This window comes from Dipodomys merriami, unplaced genomic scaffold (assembly GCF_024711535.1).
Source record: "Dipodomys merriami isolate MVZ:Mamm:240054 unplaced genomic scaffold, mDipMer1.0.p SCAF_1787, whole genome shotgun sequence".
NCBI lineage: Eukaryota > Metazoa > Chordata > Mammalia > Rodentia > Heteromyidae > Dipodomys > Dipodomys merriami.
Genome location: NW_027203145.1, coordinates 10,934 through 33,079, shown reverse-complemented (window position 1 = coordinate 33,079; position 22,146 = coordinate 10,934). Strand labels below are relative to the sequence as shown.

Below are 22,146 nucleotides of genomic sequence, written 5' to 3'. Positions count from 1 at the left end.
AAACATTTGGGTAAATGCCCAAAAGTGGGATTGCTGGATCATAGGGGAGTTCTATGTGAAGTCTTTTGAGGAACCTCCATACTGCTTTCCAAAGTGGTTGAACGAGTTTACATTCCAACCAACAATGAAGTAAGGTTCCTTTCTGTCCACATCCCCTCCAGCATCTGTTGTTGTTAGAGTTCTTGATTTTTGCCGTTCTAACTGGTGTGAGGTGATACTTCAATGTTGTTTTGATTTGCATTTCTTTTATGGCTAGGGATGTTGAACATTTCTTCATGTGTCTATTGGCCATCCTTCTTTCTTCTTCAGAGAAGTTTCTCTTTGTCTTTCGCCCACTTATTTATTGGACATTTGTTTCTTTGAGGATTTGTTGTTGGGGGGTTTAATTTTTTGAGTTCCAGTATATTTTAGATATGAGACCCTTGTCCATTGTATGGCTAGTAAAGATCTTCTCCCAATCGGTGGGCTTTCTATTGATCTTACTAGCTATGTCATTTGCCCTGCATAAGCTCTGCAAATTTATGCAATCCCATTTGTCCAACCTTTCTTTGATTTGTTGTGTTTCCGGGTCTCTATTCAGAAAATTTCGGCCTGAGCCAAGGAGACCTAGGGTTTCTCCTATTCTCTCCTGTAAGGTTTTCAGAGTGTCTGCTTTGAGTTCAAGGTCTTTGATCCATTTGGAGTTGATTCTGGTGCAGGGTAATATATAAGGATCTAGTTTAGTTTTCTACATGTAGTTAACCAATTTTGCCAGCACCATTTACTGAAGAGGTTCTCTTTCTTCCATTCTATTTTGTTTTAGCTCCCTTATCAAAGATTAGATGGCTAGAGGTCTGTAGGTTCATTTCTGGGTTTTCAATTCTATTCCACTGGTCCTGAGGTCTGTTCTTATGCCAATACCAAGCTGTTTTGATTACTATGGCTTTATAGTAGAGTTTGAAATTTGGTATTGATATTCCTCCAGCAGTGTTCATTCCATTGAGGAGCGTTTTTGCTATTCGGGGTCTTTTATTGTTCCATATGAATTTTTGGATTGCCTCTTCTATTTCCTTGAAGAATGAGGTTGGAAGTTTGATAGGTATTGCGTTGAATTTGTAGACGGCGTTGGGAAGTTTAGCCATTTTTACGATGTTAATCTTTCCAATCCAGGAGCAAGGGAGGTTTTGCCATTTTTTAAGTTCTGTGTTAATTTCCTTTTTTAAGATTTTAAAATTTTCATCATAGCGGTCCGTCACTTCTTTAGTTAAGTTAATTCCTAGGTATTTTATTTTTGTGGGGCTATTACAAATGGAGTTGCTTTCCTAATTTCAGCCACACTTTTCTCATTGTTGGCATCCAGAAAAGCCATTGATTTTTGGGGATAAATTTTATAACCTGCTACTTTGCCAAGTTTTGAATCAGCTTGAGTAATTTGGGAGTGGAGTCTATGGGATTCTTTGAATACAAGATCATGTCATCTGCAAAGAGGGAGAGTTTTATTTCTTCTTTCCCTATTTGGATCCCCTTTATGTCTGCATCTTGTCTTATTGCTGTAGCTAGGCATTCTAATACTAGATTGAAGAGAAGTGTAGAGAGTGGGCATCCTTGTCTTGTTCCTGAGTTAAGAGGAAATGGCTTTAGTTTTTCACCATTGAGTATAATGCTGGCTGTAGGTTTGTCATATACAGCCTTTATTGTATTGAGGAATGTTCCATGGATTCCTAATTTTTCCAAAACCTTCAACATAAAGGGGTGTTGGATCATGTCGAATGCTTTTTCTGCATCTATTGAGATAACCATGTAGTTCTTATTCTTGCTCCTGTAGATGTGATGAATAATATTAATTGATTTGCGTATATTGAACCAGCTTTGCATCCCTGAAATTAATCCTGTTTGATCTTGGTGTATGAGTTTTTGGATGAATTGTTGAAGTCGATTGGCCAAAATTTTGTTGAGAAGTTTTGCATCAATGTTCATCAAAGAAATGGGTCTATAGTTCTCTTTCTTTGATGAGTCCCTGCCTGGTTTTGGGATGAGGGTTATGATGGCTTCATAGAATGTGTTGGGTAGTGAGCTTTCTCTTTCAATTTCATTGAAGAGTTGGAGGAGTATTGGTGTGAGCTCTGCTTTGAAGGTCTTGTAAAATTCCTCTGTAAAACCATCTGGTCCTGGACTTTTCTTAGTTGGGAGGTCTCTTATTGCTGTTTCTATTTCAATGCTTGATATGGGCCTGTTAAGCTGGTTTAATTCATCTTGGTTTAGTTTTGGCATGTCAATATTTGCTAGGAAAAGGTCCATTTCTGTCAAGTTCTCAAACTTGTTAGCATAAAGTTTTGAGATGTTCTGAATCATGGTTGTATCCGTGGTGATGTTTCCATTCTCATCTCTGAGTTTATTAATTTGGGTATGTTCTCTTCTTTTTCTGATAAGATTTGCTAAGGGTCTGTCAATTTTGTTAAGTTTTTCGAAGAACCAACTGTTTGTTTTGTTGATTCTTTCTATAGTTTTTTTGGATTCTAATTCATTTAATTCTGATTTAATTTTGATTATTTCTTTCCGTCTACTGGATTGGGGTTTATCTTGCTGCTCTTTCTCAAGGAGGTTTAGATGTGTCATTAAATTGTTAGTTTCAGATCTCTCCAATTTGTTGATGTAGGAGCTCAGAGCTATAAACTTGCCTCTGAGTACTGCCTTTGCTGCGTCCCAGAGGAGCTGGTAATTTGTGTGTTCATTTTTGTTAAATAGCATGAACATTTGAATTTCCTTTCTAATCTCTTCCATTACCCACTCTTGATTCAGCAGCGTGTTGTTCAGCCTGCATGTGATACCAGACTTTCTTTGGTGGCTTTTGGTGTTGAGTTCTAATTTTATTCCCTTGTGGTCAGAGAGAATGCAAGGCATAACTTCAATGTTTCTGAATTTAGACAAGTTTGTTTTGTGGCCTAAAATGGGTTCTATTTTAGAAAACGTTCCATGTGCTGCTGAGAAAAATGTGTATTCTGATGCTGCTGGGTGAAATGTTCAGTAGATGTCTGTTAAGTCTATTTGATCTATGAAGCTGTTTAGATCTGCGGTTTCTCTTTTGAGATTTGCCGAGTAGGTCTATGTAGTGGGGAGAGTGGTGTGTTAAAATCCCCAACAATTAATGTCTTTGGATCTATATGGGATTTGAGGGAAATTAGTGTTTCTTTGATAAATTTGGGTGCTCCATAGTTTGGCGAATAGATATTTAGAATTGTAATATCCTCCTGAAGGAGAGATCCTTTAATTAGTATGTAGCGACCTTCCTTATCTCTTCTCACGAATTTTAATTTGAAGTCTATTTTATCAGATATTAGGATTGCAACTCCCGCCTGTTTATGGGGGCCGTTTTCTTGGTAGATTTTGTTCCAGCCTTTGACATTGAAAATGTGTTTGTTTTCACGGGCAAGATGTGACTCCTGCAGGCAGCAGATAGAAGGGTCTTGTTTTTTAATCCAACTAGACAGTCTATGTCGCTTAATTGGAGAGTTCAGTCCGTTAACTTTAAGAGATAGGACGGAGAGATATTTGGGAGTTCCTGCCATGTTATCCACCTTCTTGGGGGCTGCGAAAACTGGGTTCTTCCTATGGTTCTTGAAGTCTCAGTTTGGGTGCAGTTTCTTGGTCTTTGTTGCGGTCTTGTTGGTTTTCTATGTGTAGGATATCTTTAAGAATCTTTTGTAGGGCTGGTTTGGTGGAGATGTATTGTTTCAATTTTTCTTTGCTATGGAAGGTTTTTATTTGGCCTTCAGTTATGAAGGAGAGTTTAGCTGGGTACAGTATTCTTGGTTGATAGTTGTTTGTTTTTAGGGCATGGCATACATCATTCCAGGCTCTTCTTGCTTTGATTGTCTTTGATGAGAAAATTGAGGTGATTGTAATTGGTTTCCCTTTATAGGTGATTACCCAATTCTCCTTGTCAGCTTTAAGGATCTTTTCCTTGCTCTGAGTTGTTCTTGTGTGCATTTTAATGTGACGGATGGATGACCTATTCTGGTCTGGTCTATTTGTGGTTCGAAAAGCTTCTTGTATCTGTTTGGGAAGTTCTCTGCTAGGATCCTGTTACACAAATTTCCTAGACCATTAACTGCTGTTTCTAGGTGCTCTTCCACACCCATTATCCTTAGATTCGGCCTTCTGATGGTGTCTTCCATGTGTTTGATATATCTATCATATTTCTTGGACTTGTCTTGGATGGTTGTATGTTCTTTCTCTATAATATCTAGGCTGTCTTCAATCCCTGAGATTCGATCTTCTGCATGGTCTAACCTGCTGTCAAGACTCTCTACTTTGTTTTTTTATCTCTTTTCCTTCTAATTGTTCAGCTTTGATGGCTTCAAGTTCTTTATTGAAGCTCTGTTTTAGGTCTTGTATGAATTTCTTTAGTTCCTTAATTTGGTGTTCAGTGTTTGTTCTCAAATCACTTAGTTGATTGGTTATGGTTTCTTTGGACTCCCATTCCTTCGGTTGGGTTCCATTCAGCATTCCCTTTGTGGTCTCCCTGACTTCCTTCAGCTCTTTGTTAATGGATTCCATGAATGCCTTTAGTGATCTTTGTGTATTCTCTACCTGGTCTCTCAATTCCTGAATTACTCTTTGATTAGCTTCCTCCCGTTTGTGGGATTCCTGCAGTTCTCTTTCCTCCCGTTCGTGGGATTCCTGCATTTCTCTTTGAGTGTTCTCAGCCTGCTCGCGCCATTCCTCCCTTTCTCTTTGAGTATTCTCAAGTTGTTCATGCAAATCTTGTATCAGTTTTTGAGTAGCTTCCTCATGCTTATGATATTCCTGTATAAACTTTTGGAATGCCTCCTCTCTCTCCCTATCACGCTCATACAGAGTCCTTTGTAAGTTGTCAAACTTCTCATTTATCATGTTTGCCACCAGTGTTTGTAGAGCTATTTGGGAACATTCCTCTGGATTGTTCATTATCTGATCTGACCCCTGATTATCAAGATTGGGAATTGAGATACCCGGATTTGCCATTTTTCTTGTGTTTTTCCGGCTTACTCTGCCCATTTGAGATGAAAATAGCACCAGTTTTGTGCTAGAACACTATCTTAAGGCAAACATCAACCAACGTTTGCATTTATACAGTCAATAGTCTATAGATACAATCTAGTTCAACAGATATATCTATTCAACATCAAACAACTATATGTTAATGGGCTTCGAACCGCAGAGAAGAATTTGGAAAAGCAGAAATTTTTAGGGTTAGGGAGAGATGTGGGTAAAAATAGGAATAGATTGGTGTGGGGAGGCACAGGGAGAGTTAACTATGTCTTAATCTCAATGCAGGAAATAGGTTGGGTATGATGTAAGTAGAGAGAGAGAGAAAAAGAAAAAAGGGAAATGGAAATGAAAAGAGACCAGAAAAAAATAGAAACGTAAAAATTAATATAGTTATGGATATTGAAAGACCATCTATTTAGAGAGGAATGTGAATATATTGAGAAAAAAGGAGGGTGATAGAGGAGATGTGAAAAACTTAAAAAAAATAGGTATAAAGAGGTAGTACTGCTATTAAGGAATTTAAGTCTCAGAGGTTTTGGATTGAGTAATAAATTTATGGATTAAGTGTGTAAACAATGGGGGATAGGGTCTACTAGTTAACTATGGGTTTATCTGAGGATGTGCCGGACAAGAGTTAAGTCACATACAGAAGAACAAAAGAGAGGATAAGGTTAAAAGGATAAGAAAGGGAGAAAAAAAAAGATCAGAAGTTCAGTAGAGCTAGACAAAAACCAAAAATATAATTAAGAAAGAAAGAAAAAGAGAAAGAAGACAAGGAAAGAAAGGAAAACGTACATTCATGAATTCCTAAAATAAAAATTATAAGAGGGAAAAAAAAGTTCCTGGTAAACACTTATTTTTGCAAAAAAGGCAATAATTAAAGATTAATAAAAGTTTTAGAAAAGGAAAAAAATTTTATATATATATAAGGTACCAAAAAAAAAAAAAAAAAGAAAAAAGAATAGAAGAAAAACAGAAAAAGTTCTTTGATTTTTTTTTGATTTTTTTTGGAGGGGTGGGAAGAATCCTGTATCTCCCTTTTGTCTGTAACCAGCCTCTTGTTGGAGTCTCTGGTCAGCTTGAGGTCCTGTGGCTTGATTGGTTTCTTAAGTCAGTTTGTTCGAACAGGCAGAAAAATGCTCTGCTTTACCCAAGATTTTGAGATCCCCCTCCCAGGTTAGTTTTCTGGGAGGGTGATCTGCTTTGAGAATCACAAAAGAGGGGTGATGAGGCTAGGTTCTGGTAGAGTTGAGGCCTTTCAACACACAGTAGCTTTTCCCTGGGGCTATTTTGTGAAAAACCCACAGAGCCCAGCCTGGAGCCATTCTCAAGGTTTCTGTTTTTCAATTGATTGTTGAGGCTGCTAGAGGGAGGGGCAGCCTCTGGCTCTGGTTACCCAGTGAGGCAAGGCACTCCAATGGCTGGCGCCTGAGCTGGGTGACTTTTCCCTGGATGGAGCTGAGTCTGGCAGGTCACTTCGCCATTAAGTTCTTGTGACCTGCTAAATGACTCGTTTTATTCCAAGGCCTGAGTTGGAGCTAGCAGCTCCTCTGAGCTTTGTCGGTATCCAAGATGGAGATCACCGGTGCTGGGGGGGGGGAGGGGTGGCCTTCCCTGCTCTGCTCCCTGAGAAGGATTGAGGATGTCAGGCTTCTCCTCACGCAGAGTCTTGGATCCTGGGTCGTCTCTGGTTTGCAAACTGCAGGATGAAGATGTCCGCTCCTTGTCAGTTCTTGCTGGTGTTGAGTATAATCCTCTCGCCCGCTGTGTCTGGCTCCTTAGTCCCGGACTCTCTGTGTGAACGCTCAGGTATGGCCGCCGCTGCGGTCGCCGCTGCGACCTCGCCGCCGCCGCGGCAGCTGCTGGCAGGCACTCAGATGTGTCTTTTTGCCTTGGCTTCCCCTCTCTTGTCTAACTCTCTGTCCTGTGATGGCACACTTGGTGTGATTCTCTGGCTTAGGACTGTTCACTGGAACTCTAAAACTGCTTTCTATGTGAGAGCTTGTTCAGATTCCAGCTTCTCCTCCGCCATCTTCCCGGAACTACTCTTGCATTTCTCTTATTTCTGGTGAGGTCGGGCATTTCTTCATGTGTCTATTGGCAATCCTTCTTTCCTCTTCACAGAATTTTCTCCGTAAGTCTTTTGCCCTCTTGTTTTTATTTATTTATGTATTTTTATTTTGAAAATACTGTACAGAGGAGTTTAAATTACATGGGCAAGATAATGAGTACATTTCTTATCAAGCATTTTAGCCTCCTCCTTTGTTTACCCTTCCCATCCCTTCCCATCTTCCCCCCTCCCCCCAATCCTCCTCACCCTCCCATGAAAGTTGTAAAATTCATTTTCGACATAACGACTTGTACATCTCATTGTTGCAATGTAGCCCACTTATTTATTGGACAGTTTTTTTCTTTGAGGATTTGTTGTTGGGGGATTTAATGTTTTAAGTTCCAGGTATAGTTCACATATGAGAACCTTGTCCATTGTATGGCTAGTGAATATCTTCTCCCAATAAGTAGGCTTTCTATTGATCTTGCTAGCTATATCCTTTGCCATGCAGAAGCTCTGCAACTTAATGCAATCCCATTTTTCCAAATTTTCTTTGATTTGTTGTGTTTCTGTGTCTCTTTTAAGAAACTTTAGGCTTATGCCAAGGAGACCTAGTAATGATTTCAGACCTGCAATGTTTTCAGAGTGCCTGCTTTGACTCCGAGGTCCTTGATCCATTTGGATTTGATTCTGGTGCAGGATGACATTATGGATCTATTTTTGATTTTCTACCAGTGATTAACCAATTTTGCCAGCACCATTTACTGAAGAGGCTGTCTTTCTTCCATTCTATTTTTTTAGTTCCCTTATCAAATATTAGATGTCTATAGGTCTGTGGGTTTATTTCTGGGTTTTCAATTCTATTCCATTGGTCCTGAGGTCTGTTCTTATGCCAGTGCCAAGCGTTTTGATTACAATGGTTTTGTAGTAGTGTTTGAAATTTGGTATTGATATTCCTCCAGCACTGTTCTTTCTGTTAAGGATTGTTTTTGCTATTCAGGGTCTTTTATTGTTCCATATGAATTTTTGGATTGTCTTTTCTATTTCCTTGAAGAATTATGTTGGAATATTGATAGGTATCACATTGAATTTTAGATAGCCTTGGGAAGTTTTGCCATTTTCACGATGTTGATCCTTCTAATGCAGGAGTATGGGAGTTTTTTTTTGCTACTTTCTAAGTTCTGTTTTGATTTCCTTTTTCAAGTTTTTAAAGTTTTCATCATAGAGATCCTCCACTTCTTTGGGTATGTTAATTTCTAGGTATTTTAATTTTTGTGGGGCTATGACAAATAGAGTTGTTTTCTGGTTTTCAGCACGCTTTTCTCATTGTTGGCATACAGAAAAGCCATTGATTTTTGAGGGTTAAATTTATACCCTGCTACTTTACCAATATTTTGAATCAGCTTGAGTAATTTGAGAGTGGAGTCCGTGGGATTCTTTAAATACAAGATCATGTCATCTACAAAGTGGGAGAGTTTTACTTCTTCTTCCCCTATTTGGATCCCTCTAATGTTTGCATCTGGTTTTATGGTTTAACTAGGCATTTAATTCTAAATTGAAGAGAAGTGGAGACAGTGGACATCCTTGTCTCATTCCTGAGTTAAGAGGAAATGGCTTTAGTTTTTCACCATTAAGTATAATGCTGGCTGTAGGTTTGTCATGTAGAGCCTTTGTTGTACCTAGGAATGTTCCCTGGATTCCTAATCTTTGCAGAAGGGGTGTTGGATCTTGTCAAATCCTTTTTCTGAATCTATTGAGATAACCATGTGGTTCTTGTCTTTGCTCTTTTTGATGTGATGAATTATATTAATTGATTTGTGTATATTGATCCAACTTTGCATGAAATGAATCCTGTTTGATAGAGGTGTATGATTTTTTGGATGAATTATTGAAGTCGATTGGCCAAAAGTCTGTTGAGAATTCCTGCATTAAAGATCATCCAAGAAATGGGTCTATAGTTCTCGTTCTTTGAAGACTCCCTGCCTGGTTTTGGGATGAGGGTTATGATGGCTTCATAGAATGAGTTAGGTAGTTAACTTTCTCTTTCAATTTCATTGAAGAGTTAGAGGAGTGTTGGTGTGAGCTCTTCTTTGAAGGCCTTGTAGAATTCCACTGTAAATCCATCGGGATCTGGGCTTTCGTTAGATGGGAAGATTCTTACTGCTGTTTCTATTTCAATGTTGGATATGGGCCTGTTAAGATGGTTTAACTCATTTTGGTTTAGTTTCTGCATGTCAATATTTGCTAGGAAAAGGTCCATTTCTGCCAAGTTCTCAAACTTATTAGCATAAAGTTTTGAGAAGTATTCCCTTATAATGTTCTGAATCTTGGTTGTTTCTGTGGTGATGTGTCCATTGTCATCTCTGAGTGTATTTATTTGGGTGTGTTCTCTTATTTTTCTGGTAAGATTTGCTAAAGTTCTGTCAATTTTGTTAATTTTATCAATGAATCAACTCTTTCTTTTGTTGATTCTTTCTATGGTATTTTTGGATTCTAATTCTTTAATTCTGATTTAATATAAATCATTTCTTTCCATCTACTGGATTATGTATTATCTTCCTGCTCTTATTCAAGGAGGCTCTCAGATGTCTCATTAAATTGTTGGTTTCAGATATCTACAAGTTGTTTGTGTTGGAACTCAGGGCTATAAACTTGTCTCTAAGTACTGCCTTTGCTGTGTCCCAGAGTAGGTGGTAATTTGTGTGTTCATCTTTGCTGAATATCATGAATATTTGAATTTCCTTTGTAATGTCTTTCATGACCCACTGGTCATTCCACAGTGTGTTTATCAGCCTCCATGTGTTACAGGACTTTCTTCGGTGGCTTTTGGTGGTGAGTTCTAATTTTATTACCTTGTTGTGTGAGAGAATGCAAGGTAAAACTTCTATGTTTCTGAATTTGGAAAAGTTTGTTTTGTGACCTAAAGTGTGGTCTATTTAGGGAAATGTGCCATGAGCTGCTGAGAAAAACGTGTATTCTGATGCTGCTGGGTGAAATATTCGGTAGATGTCTGTTAAATCTAGTTAATCTATGCAGGTGTTTAGATATGCAGTTTCTGTGTTGAGTTTTTGCCGAGTTGATCTATCTAGTGGGGAAAGTGGTGTGTTAAAGTCCCAAACAATTAATGTCTTTGGATTTATGTCAGATTTGAGGGAAAGTAGTGTTTCTTGAAGAAATTTGAGTGCTTGGTTGTTTGGCGAATAGATATTTCAAATTGTAATATTCTCCTGAAGGAGAGATCCCTTAATTAGTATGTAGCAATCTTCCTTATCTCTTCTCACTAATTTTAATTTGAAGTCTATTTTATCTGTTATTAGGCTTACAACTTCCGCCTGTTTATGTGGGCCGTTTGCTTGGTAGATTTTGTTCCAGCCTTTCACATTGAAAATGTGTTTGTTTTTATGGGCAATATGAGACTCTGGAAGGCAGTAGATAGAAGGATCTTGCTTCTTAATCCAACTTGACAGTCTATGTCGCTTAATTGGAGAGTCAATCCGTTAATGTTGAGAGTTAGAATTGAGAGCTGTTTGGGAGTTCCTGCCATTTTATGCCCCTTCTTGGGGGCTGCAGCAACTGGGTTCTTCCTATGGTTCTTGGATTCTCAGTTTGAGTGCGGTTTCTTTGCCTTTATTGTGGTCTTGTTGATTTTCTATGTGTAATACATCGTTAAGTGTCATTTATAGGGCTGGTTTGGTGTAGATATATTGTTTCAGTTGTTCTTTGGTATGGGAGGTTTTTATTTGGCCTTCAGTTATGAAGGAAAGCATAGCTGGGTACAGTATAATTGGATGATAATTGTTTGTCTTTAGGGCATAGCAGCTCTTCTTGCTGTAATTTTCTCCACTGAGATATCTGAGGTTATTTTAATTGGTTTCCTTTTGTAAGTGGTTGATCTTTTCTCCTTGACAGCTTTAAGGAGTTTTTCTTTGGAATTGATGCTGTGGGGATTATAAGGTCACGGTGGGATATCCTGTCATGGTCTGGTCTATTTGGGGTTCTAAAAGCTTTTTGAATCTGAATAGGTCTATCTTTTTGCATTTTTGAGAAGTTTTCTGCTTGGAAAATGTTAACCAAATTTTCTAGACCATTAACTTCTGACTCTAGGTGCTCCTCTACACCCATTATCCTCAGATTAGACCTTCTGAGGGTGTCTTCAAAATGTTGAATAGATCTAGCATATTCTTGGATTTGTCTTGGATAGTTGTATGTTCTTTCTGTATAATAACCTCGCTGTCTTCAGTCCCTCATATTCGATCTTCTACATGGTCTTCCATGCTCTCAAGACTTTCCACTTCGTTTTTAATTTCTTTTCCTTCTATTTGGTCAGCTTTGATGACTTCAAATTCTTTGTTGGAGCTTTGTTTTAGATCTTATATGAACTTCATTACTTCCTTAATTTGGTGTTGTGTTTATTCTCAAATCACTTAGTTGATCGGTTATGGTGTCCTTGGATTCCCATTCCTTCTGTTGGGCTCCATTCAACATTCCCTTTCTGGTCTCCCTGACTTCTTTCAGCTGTCTTTTATTGGATTCCATGCATCTATTTTTGTGCTAGAACACTATTTTAAGGCAAGCATCAACCAAAGTCCTGTAGTTGCACAGTCAAAAGTCTGGGCATTTTGTCAGTATCAATTTCTTGGCCTTTGTCATTATCAAAGATGGCTCTCTCTGGTGGTTGGAGAGGGGCCACCTTCCCTCCTCTGCTTTCTGAGAAGGAGTGAGGATGTCAGGGTGCTATTCATGCCAGAAGCTTGGTGACTGGGCCCTCTATGTTCTGTGATTGCAGCATGAATATATCTGTTCCTTGTCAGTTCTTCCTGGTGTTGAGTAGAATACACACACTGTGTCTGGCATCTTTTTGACTGGACTCTCTCTGTAGGCATGGTGACTCTGGCCTCTGATTCTCAGATCTGTTTCCTTGCCTGAATATTCCATCTCTGGCCAAACTCTCTGTACTGTGATGGCACACTTGGTGTGATTCTCTAGCCTAGGACTGTTGACTGGAACACTAAAACTGTTGTCTACATGAAAGCTCGTTTAGCCTAGACCTTCTGCCATCTTCATCCGAACTCTAGATTATGACTTTTTATACTCTAACTTGGGACAATGATCTGCTTTCAGTTACTTTCCTCTCTTCTCCTTATTTTGCCCTTCCACTTACATAATTTTTATTTAAAGAAACATATTTGACCTTATATTTCTAAATTCTTTAAAATTATCTGAATTTCTTCATACTTCTGGCAGACTCCTATATCTTTCTCAAGGGAATATTTTGTCACTACCATTTTTATCCTATATGATATTAGATATCTTCCTGCCTAATTCAGTGCAAGATATAAATTACACTCATTTAGATATTTCAACACGTGTACCACCATAAAATCCTTTCTTATGAAGAAATCATGATTTTAGTATTTCTGGGGAGGTGTCATCTGTCATTTTTGAATGACCCTAAGTGATACTTACATGCAAACATTTTCAAACCAATATGCCATTCAGTAGATGAACGAATCAACAAAATGTGATATATATATATGTATATATATATATATATATACATATATACGTATATATATATAACATTTTGTTGATATATATATATGGTTGAATTCTATGCTTCCAATTCAAAAGGAAATGGAAAGATTTTTAAAAATCCTGCTAAATAAAATAAGCCAGACCCAAAGAAACAGATTCCATAGTTTCCCTCATTTGTAATAATAGGATATGTATAGAATAACACTAGCAGATGCGCAGAATTGCTCAAAAGCTTTGCATATAGATCCATTCAAGATCATGTTGAGCAAAATAAACATCTAGATATGGAAATAGAGGTTTTTCTTTGTGGTTGTTTTTTTTTTTTTAATGTACTATGTGATTCCTTTTTTCTTTTGTGTTTTCCCCTATAGTTTATCCCCTGCTGTATTTGACTTCAGTACTGTGTGTATTGCACATGCATTTATCTTACTTTGAGAACGTAAGATGAACAACAAATTGGGGAGACAAAGGACAAAGGGAAAACCAATGCAATAGCAATACTCACAAGACAACATGTTGGAAATTTATATTACAACTTGTGAGGGGTTTGGGGGGAAAAGAAAAGTGTGAGAAAAATGAGGTAGTGGGTAAAATTTCGACATGTTATGTATTCACTACCTTACAATTAATGCAACCCCTGTATATATCATCTTAAAAATAAAATTAAACAAAAATAAGTTACATAAAGTATAATTTCACTGTATTGCTATAGTAAATATTATCCTATGTGCATTACCTTTTAAAAAATGAACACTATTTGGCATCTAATTTGAATTAATTACACCTTTCTTTATCAGACGTTCATCAACTTGAATGTTATCCAAATATACAATATTTTCACAATATATGTCATAATTTTCAAAAAAATTATAAGTTAATATTGTCCCATAGTAAAACAGAAGACAGTTTAATTCTCTGGAAACTCCTAACTTTTAAAACTGAATAATTGTTAAAAGGACAGAATATATGTGTTCTTCAAAGTTCTTACAAATACTAACTACTCATTTTCAAATTCTGAACATTCCATATCAGAGATATTCAAAACAGTACCTGTTTGTATGATATTTAATTCTGCAATAACTGCAGTTTCTAATGGGGTGCTACATATTGAGAAATCAACAGAAAAAATAGCCACATTCTGGTGGAGGATATAACTACCAAGTATGTGTAATAATTAATTCCTCAAGAGTAAACATTTGTTCATCAGAGTAATCCCAACAGTTTCCAATTTGTATGGTGCACCTTAAAATTCCCTTAATTCACATCATAAATAGCTTATCACTATTGTGAAAAAATACTACACTTGTGCTAATATGATGCCTTTCCTATTGTGGAAAGCACACTACACTAAACTTTGCTACAACATTTTTCTGATTTCTAGAAATCAGAGCACTTGCAAATATTATTTATATTTTTATCTATCATAGATATTCAGGAGGCTAAGATCAGAAGATTATGGTTCAAAGCCCACCCAGTCAGGAAGATTCCTTAGATTCTTATCTCCAATAAACTTCTCAGGAAAAGCCAGACTCAAGTGGCACTGAGGTTGAAGTTGTAGGGCATGAGCCTTGAGCAAAAACCGGCTCAAAGAGAGTGGCTTGGCCCAGAGTTCAAACCTGAGGACAAACCAAAAAATAAAACCAACTCCAACCTCGCATTTTTCTCATTGTATACAGAGGCATGTAATTAAGGAAATTTCTTCCTGTATTACAAATAGATAGAAGAACCAAGACCTCACACAATTACTGTCTTCATACCATGTTACACCAAGGCCTCAAAAAATTGCTTGTTCTAAATTAATAAATTAATATCATCCATTTGTTGGCAACTCTGTGCAGATTATTCACACTATCTCATTTTATACATGAACTGTTGGAATTATCAATTAACTAAGTTCTAATTATACCTCGCTTGAAAGAATATTTTAAGCAAATAAAATGCCTGATTCATGTGTGAATTTGTCAATTAAAACCTCTACTTAAAAAGAATTTTGTAGTATCCTATAGAATATGAAATTAGAAACAAAACCAAAATATTTATTTTAAATATGAAATCTAATTTAGCAAGGTCTACAAAGTCCTACATTAGATGAACTTTGTATTTTTCCAGGCTTAAGCTTTTGTAATCCTTCATTATTTCTTTGAAATCCAACAGAATGATGCTTATTTTTTCAAATTTTTGATTGGGAATCATGAGCCATTTTGCATCTAGGAATGTTGTGTAATGCAGAGAGCATTTAAAACACAACTGAGGATTAAAAATGAGTTGCATTTCAATAGGAAACTTGCCTTCTCAAAACATAATGACAAAATTAGCCCAAACTTCCAACTGTGTATTCCTTTCTTATTGTTTGGTTTGTTTCATTGAGACAAAATTATACTACCTGGTCCACGGAAGGTATCACTATGTAATCCCACTCTCTAATCTCCTGTCTTAGCTTGAGTGCTAGAATTCTAGGCTTGTATCAAATTGCCCTTCCATAGTTTGGTGGTTTATTTAATCTAGATACAGACTAGCAATTCTGAACTTCTCCTATGATCTTATTCATTAGACTGACTGCTCAAGTTGTTTATGTACTATTTTCAAAAATGTTCTATCATTTCACACAGGATATGAACATTTTCAAATGCACCTGCAGGGGTCTCTGATTCATTCTTCCATGGATCCAATCCCTTTAATAATGATTACTTGACTTTCTTTTTATCTCTGGTCCCTAGGTATGTAATATTATCAAACTTTGAATAAATTTCACTTGAGGACTTTCTAATATTAAAAATTATCACTTGATCTAGTCTTACTCAGGATATTTTTTCTATTGTTTTCTAACATTTCTCCATATTCTGAGAGTTGTTTTATTTGTGCAGGTGTGTTTGCACATATATGTGCCTCTGTGTGTATGTGTATGTTTGTATGTGTGTATGCAAAAGCCTCAGCAACCTCATTCAGCAATCTTGCTCATGACTAGTATTCCATCACTTGAGTTCACGCCTATAATTCTAGGTACTCAGGAGGCTGAGATCTGAGGATTGCAGTTCAAATCCTGTATGAGTAGGAAAGAAATGTTCTGAGGCACTTATCTCCAATTAACCACCAGAAAATTGGAAGTGGCGTTGTGGCTCAAGAGGTAGAGCACTAGTCTTGAGGTGAAGAGTGGAGAGATATTTCCCAGGCTGAGTTCAAACCCTGCCTCAACCATCAAAAAAAAAAAAGAAAGAAAAAAGATAAAAGAAAGAAAAAGAAATGAGATCTTGGCCACCAGTTCATTGCTAGTATAATTCCTGCTTTCTCACCATGGACTTTTTTTCAAGTTAAGTCCATGCTCTTATATCTAACTTGCTTTGGAACCAGAATTATTCTTCAATTGTACATTTTACAAATTTGCGTGATTAGCAACTATGATTTAGAGATAGAAGTTGAAAGAGAGTGGCCTCATCGTTCATGTTCCTCTTAGTATTAATTATTTCCCTATGTCACTCCCATAGATCTACATAATGGCCTTGGCTTTATTGGTTCAATGTTGTCTTATTTGCAGAGTCTTCTATAGTATATTGAACCATTATACTTAAACACAGAACTTTTCTTTCTCTTATTATTCCTATTGTTTCTTCTACTGTTAACTTGTGTACACTTGGGAAATAATTCACAACACACACACAAATAAACTTTTCTGAGAATCTTCTCCAAGTTAAATTTAAGTTAAGAGCACTTATGGAATTTGAAATTAATGTACTCATGGATAATGGTTTCTTTTATGTTTTTATAGTAAAAAATAATGTACAGAGGGCTTAGAGTTACATAAGTAAGGTAATGAGTACATTTCTTATTGTTACAACCTCTTTTGTTTTTCCTGTGTTATCCATTCCTTCCCCATCTGCCCAATTCCCCCTCCCCTGCACAAGTTGTAAAATTCGTTTTCTACATAGTGTCTTGTTCATATCAATGTTACAATATGTCATCCGGAATCTTTGTTTCAGCATTTTGTTGTTTCCCTTCCCCTTCCCACACTAGAAAAATGTATTTGCAAGATGCAGGGCACCAACATCATATCCAGTGAAAACAGGAGTTATATCATGCGGGAAGAACATGGAGGAGAAATGAAAAAATCACATAGTACATTTTAGATACATTAAAAACAATTTCAATAAAGAATAAAACAAGTTGTGTCCCTATCTTGGGTTTCATTTTTCTTAACATTATCTTATATGGCCATATGTACATGAATAATGTTTTTATGTCATTTAAATTTTATATTTTGTATTTACTAAGTTGTCTCTGAAAGGCGTGTTACCTCATGTCCAAACATGTCTTTGTGCTAGTTCTATGAAGCCTGAAAACATTCATTTTACCTGAAGAGGGTGTCTTTCATCAGTTTTTTTTAGCTCCCTTATCGAAGATTAGATGGCTATAGGTTTGTAGGTTCATTTCTGGGTTTTCAATTCTATTCCAGTGGTCCTGAGGTCAGTTCTTGAAGATTCCTCAAAAGACTCCACATAGGGCTACCCTAAGATGCAGCAATCCCACTTTTGGGCATTTACCCAAATGTTCACAAACAAGGCCACATTAGAGGTACCAGCACGACTATGTTTATTGCAGCCTTATTTACCATAGCTAAGGTATGGAACCAAACCAGATGCCCCTCAGTAGATGAATGGATCAAGAAAATGTGGTATATATACACAATAGAATCCTATGCCTCCATCAGAAAGAATGACATTGCCACATTTGTTAGGAACTGGAAAGACTTGGAAAAATTATATTAATTGAAGTAAGCCAGGCCCAAAGAAACATAGGTCCCATGGTTTTCCTTATTTACAATAAGTAGTATATGTCTGAGTCAAACAGAAAAGGTCAGATAAGTTGATGTTAGGGAAATGAACCCTAAGATATGTATTCGAATGTTTTTTGTTCTTTCATGTGACTTTTTCTAACATATTTATAAGATGATTTCCTTGTTGCTTTTTATGTCCCTTCCCCATGGGATAACAATAACCCCTGATTTCACTGTATCTGATGTCAGTATAATTTCTGGAGGGGAACAGAAAAAAAACAAATCATTTAAATAGGGATACAGGTGGACCCATTGCAACAATGAGATGTACAAGTCGTTATTTCAAAAACGAACTTTACAACTTTGTTTTTGGGCGGAGGGAGGATTGGATGGAGGGGGGAAGGGAGGATGGGAAGGGGAAACCAAGGAGTAGGATACATTGCTTGATAAAAAATGTACTCATTCCAGATCTTAGCTATGGTAAATAATGCTGCAATAAACATAGTTGTGCTCGTAGCTTTAGTGTGGTCTTGTTTGTAAACATTTGGGTAAATGCCCAAAAGTGGGACTCCACATCCCCTCCAGCATCTGTTATTAGAGTTCTTGATTATACCCATTCTAACTGGGGTGAGGTGATATCTCAATGTTGTTTTGATTTGCATTTCTTTTATGTCTAGGGATGGGAAGGAGAAACCAAGGAGTAGGCTACAATGCTTGATAAAAACTGTACTCATTATCTTGCACATGTAATTGTAACCACTCTGTTCAGTATTTTCACTGTAAAAAATATATATTCATTGTTAGAAAAAAAAAGAATCCAAGCTTGAATAAACTGTCCCTGACTTTTTTCGAGTGTGTTCTTTATTCATATAAAAATTGTCTGAAAACTTCTTCTTGAAAGTATTTCAAAAGGAAACAATGTGCCATTTGAAGGCCAGCATAGAACAAAAGGAAATAAACATTGTTTTAAAAGATTTCTTTTGTAAGGAAACAAAGACTTGGAGGTTTTAATTTGTCTTATGCGTGGATATTTCACTATTGAGATGATTCTGTTGTTGCAGGAGTCACTTATTAATTCCTTTAGTCTTGTCCTGAATTCTCCAGCACAATTAGTATTCCAAAAAAGCAGGATCCAGTGAGTATGATCAGCAAAAGGAGCCTGTTCTCAAACCAGTGCTTTATGGATGGTCCCAAAGAAATATGTGCGTTTTTTTTTTCTTGTTTGTTTGTTTAGTTTGTCCTGGTTCTGGAGCTTGAACTCAGAGGCTGGACCATGTCCCTGAACAAATGTCTTCCCTGGCCAACTTCCGCCAAAGCTAGGACGCTACTACTTGAGCCAAACTCCACTTCTGGCGTTTTTGGTGTTTGGTTACAGATAAGAATGTGACAGACTTTCCTGCCTAGGTTGGCTTTGAACTGAGAAAGTAAGAAAGCCAAGTGACATCAATTGTATCAAGATTTCTGTTTTGAACCAAGAAATACTAGACAACGTTTACTATAAAGCTAATATTTGACAATTTTTAAAAGAAAAGAATATGTCTAACAAAGAATCCATAACTTAAATAACTCCACAAATGAATCATTTTGGACGCATTTTTTCATCTGCTTGGGAAGATAACTATTGACTTCATAGATTCCTTTTGGGGAAACAGTCATATTTGCCTGTTGTCACTGGCTTTGTACACATGCATGCTATCCATGCTTCTAAGGGCCCTACATAAAGGAAGTCTTGAAATTCTCAACAATATTTCAATAAGATGCTCCAGCCTAAGGTTAAGATTTTAGGTGAGGACATTTATCAACACTCCTGATTCAGACTCTACTTGATATAATTTTTAATCAATAGTTTGTTTTTAGTTTTGCTCTTTGTAAATTCACATGCACCTATGAAAAATTGTGTGGCCATCCCAATAATATTCTCAAAGTACCTCTTAATCATGACTCATAAAAGTTGTATTATATTACAACAAGGAAAAATGCTATAAATAAAGAAAGCAATAATTAAATATTAATGATTACTAAAATAAAAAACAAAACAATTACCAGGGTTTTCAGTATTTGAAGTGTACATAGTAGAGTTTACTATTTTCTCATATTCCTGTACATTTAAAACTGGATAAAGCTATCAGTAGCCTTTAAATTTACTCACTAAGATTACTATTTATAGTTCATCTCATCATTTGTATGTGGATTATATCATTATTTGTTCATCACTAACATATAACGTAAAGGAGCCCTGAAGATTTAACAGAAACCATGTACTTAAAATCTTAACTCTTCACTCTGCTTCTTTACACAGTCTTTGCAACTTCTCATTAGTAAAGTTTCTATAAAATCTGAAATGTACATACTTACTAGTACATGCTACCAGAAGTATTATATACTTTATCAAAAAATTTTATGACCTGCCAAACAGTCTTAATTTTGCCATATATAAGCAAATCCCAAAATTAAACATATTTAAAATATTAAAACTTTTAACAAACGTTAACATTTGCTGCAATGATCATTATGACAAGTGCCTTTTGTAGAATAATTGAATTCCTCCTCCTACAAATCTCATGAACAACAAATATCTGGAATTATTTTGTTTTTGATATGTCAATCTTGACTTTATTCTTAAATGTGTGCTTATGTAAGCAACACATGGTTCTAAAATTTCACAATTCTTTTGAACTTATTTTTGTTGAATTGTCAAGTTTAAGAAAATCAATTACTCTTTATATATAAAAAATGTTTTGTGCTCAATTTGGCTGCACATACACTAAAATTGGAACATACAGAGAAGATTAGCATGGTCCCTGCACAAGGATGATACACAAATTAATGAATCGTTCCATATTTTTACAACAAAAATGCTGGAAGGGATATGGCCAGAAGGGAGCCTACTGCATTCTTGGTGGGAGTGTAAACTTGTTCATCCACTTTGGAAAGCAGTTTGGAGGTTCCTCAAAAGCCTCCACATAGAGCTCCCTATTATACAGCAATCCCACTTTTGGGCATTCTCCCAAATGATCACAAACCAGTCCATACTAAAACTACCACCACAACAATGTTTATTGTAGCATTATTTTCCATAGTTAAGATATGCAACCAACCCTGATGCTGCTCAGTAGAAGAATGGATCAAGAAAATGTTCTCTCTCTCTCTCTCTCTCTCTCTCTCTCTCTCTCTCTCTCTCTCTCTCTCTCTCTCTCTCTCTCTCTCTCACTCACTCTGTGTGTGTGTGTGTGTGTGTGTGTGTGTGAATGTACACTTACACAACCACTTTGGAAAGCAGTCTGGTGAGTCCTCAGAAAGATAAATATTGACCTTCCTTATGGCCCACTCATACCACTTCTAGGCATCTATCCTGAACAACAGGTACCAATATTCAAGGACAAATGCACTTCCATGTTTATTGCAGCACTGTTCACAATAGCCAGGATATGAAAACAACCCATATGTCCCACCAGAGATGAATGGATCAAAAAACTGTGGTAACTATACACAACGGAATATTTTCCAGCCATTAGAAAGGACAAAATAATGGCATTAGTAGGGAAATCAATCAAGCTACAGGAAATCATGTTGAGCGAGGTAAGCCAAAAGCAAAGAGACAAATGGCACATGGTCTCCGTGTTAAATCCAAAATGTAAGGTGATATGACAAAATTAACAACACTTAAGAAACCAAGAACTTCCACTCATCTGGTCGAATCGAATCACTACTAAATAACCCCATTCTGCTGATCATATGTGCACACTGAAGGGAAACCAGGAGGATGACACAGAACTAGAGGGAATCAGGGAAAAACATACAACAGTGGGATCCAACAGCTGCACTGGACATTGACCAAAATGAACTAAACATCTCAATGTCACTGGAGGGAGGGAGGGAACAAGTGGGAAAGAGGGAACAGCTGACGCTATGCAATACAAAAGGAATATACATATTTCAAAACAAAAAAGTTTACATATGGAAGAAATAACTCTATTGCAAAGCTCATAGAATTCATAAATGTTGTAGACCATAATAGACAATTTGCTCCATCGAAGTTAGAATGTGTTTGTGACTTAAACTAAGCATCACTATCCCACAATATTTTGAAATTTGGGAAATTATTTAACCACTTAATCACAATAAAAACATTTGAAAAAACGATGAAGGTGGAAAACTAAGTTGCTCTAAAAAACAAAAAAGGAAAATGTTCTGTGTGTATTTGTGTGTACACACACGCACACACATATACTATATATATATATATATATATATACATATATATGTATATTAATTCTATGCCTCCATCAGAAAGAATGACATCGCTCAATTTGTTAGGAAATGGAAAGACTTGGAAAAAAATTATATTAACTGATGTAAGCCAAGTCCAAAGAAACATAGGCCCCATGGTATCCCTTATTTGCAATAACTAGTATATGTCTGGGATAAGCAGAAAAGTTGAAAGCCTATGTGTATATGACTAGATAAGTTGATGTTAAGCTAAATAACCCCCAAGATAGAGACACAAGTGTTTTTTTTTCTTTATTGCTGTTGTTTCTCACATATTTATAATGTATGACGTGATTGTTTTTCTTTTTTATACGTTCCTCCCCAACAGTATAACCCTGTTTTCACTTTATTTGATGTTGGTGCACCTGCATCTTGAATGTACACTTCTCTAATTTGGGGAGGGAAAGGGAAAAAACATGCTTAAATAGGAATACAGTTTGACCCATTGTAAAACAATAGATGCACAAGACATTATTTTGAAAAACGAACTTTACAATTTAGGCTAGGGACATTT

At 36.5% G+C, this 22,146-nt stretch overlaps 1 non-coding gene across 1 annotated transcript; it reads left to right on the top strand.

Moving 5' to 3' along the window:
- Nucleotides 1-20,103: 20,103 nt before the first annotated feature.
- LOC138829900 (U6 spliceosomal RNA) lies at nt 20,104-20,209 on the top strand. Its single transcript, XR_011372777.1, has one exon. It is a non-coding gene; the product is annotated as a U6 spliceosomal RNA (small nuclear RNA).
- Nucleotides 20,210-22,146: the final 1,937 nt, after the last annotated feature.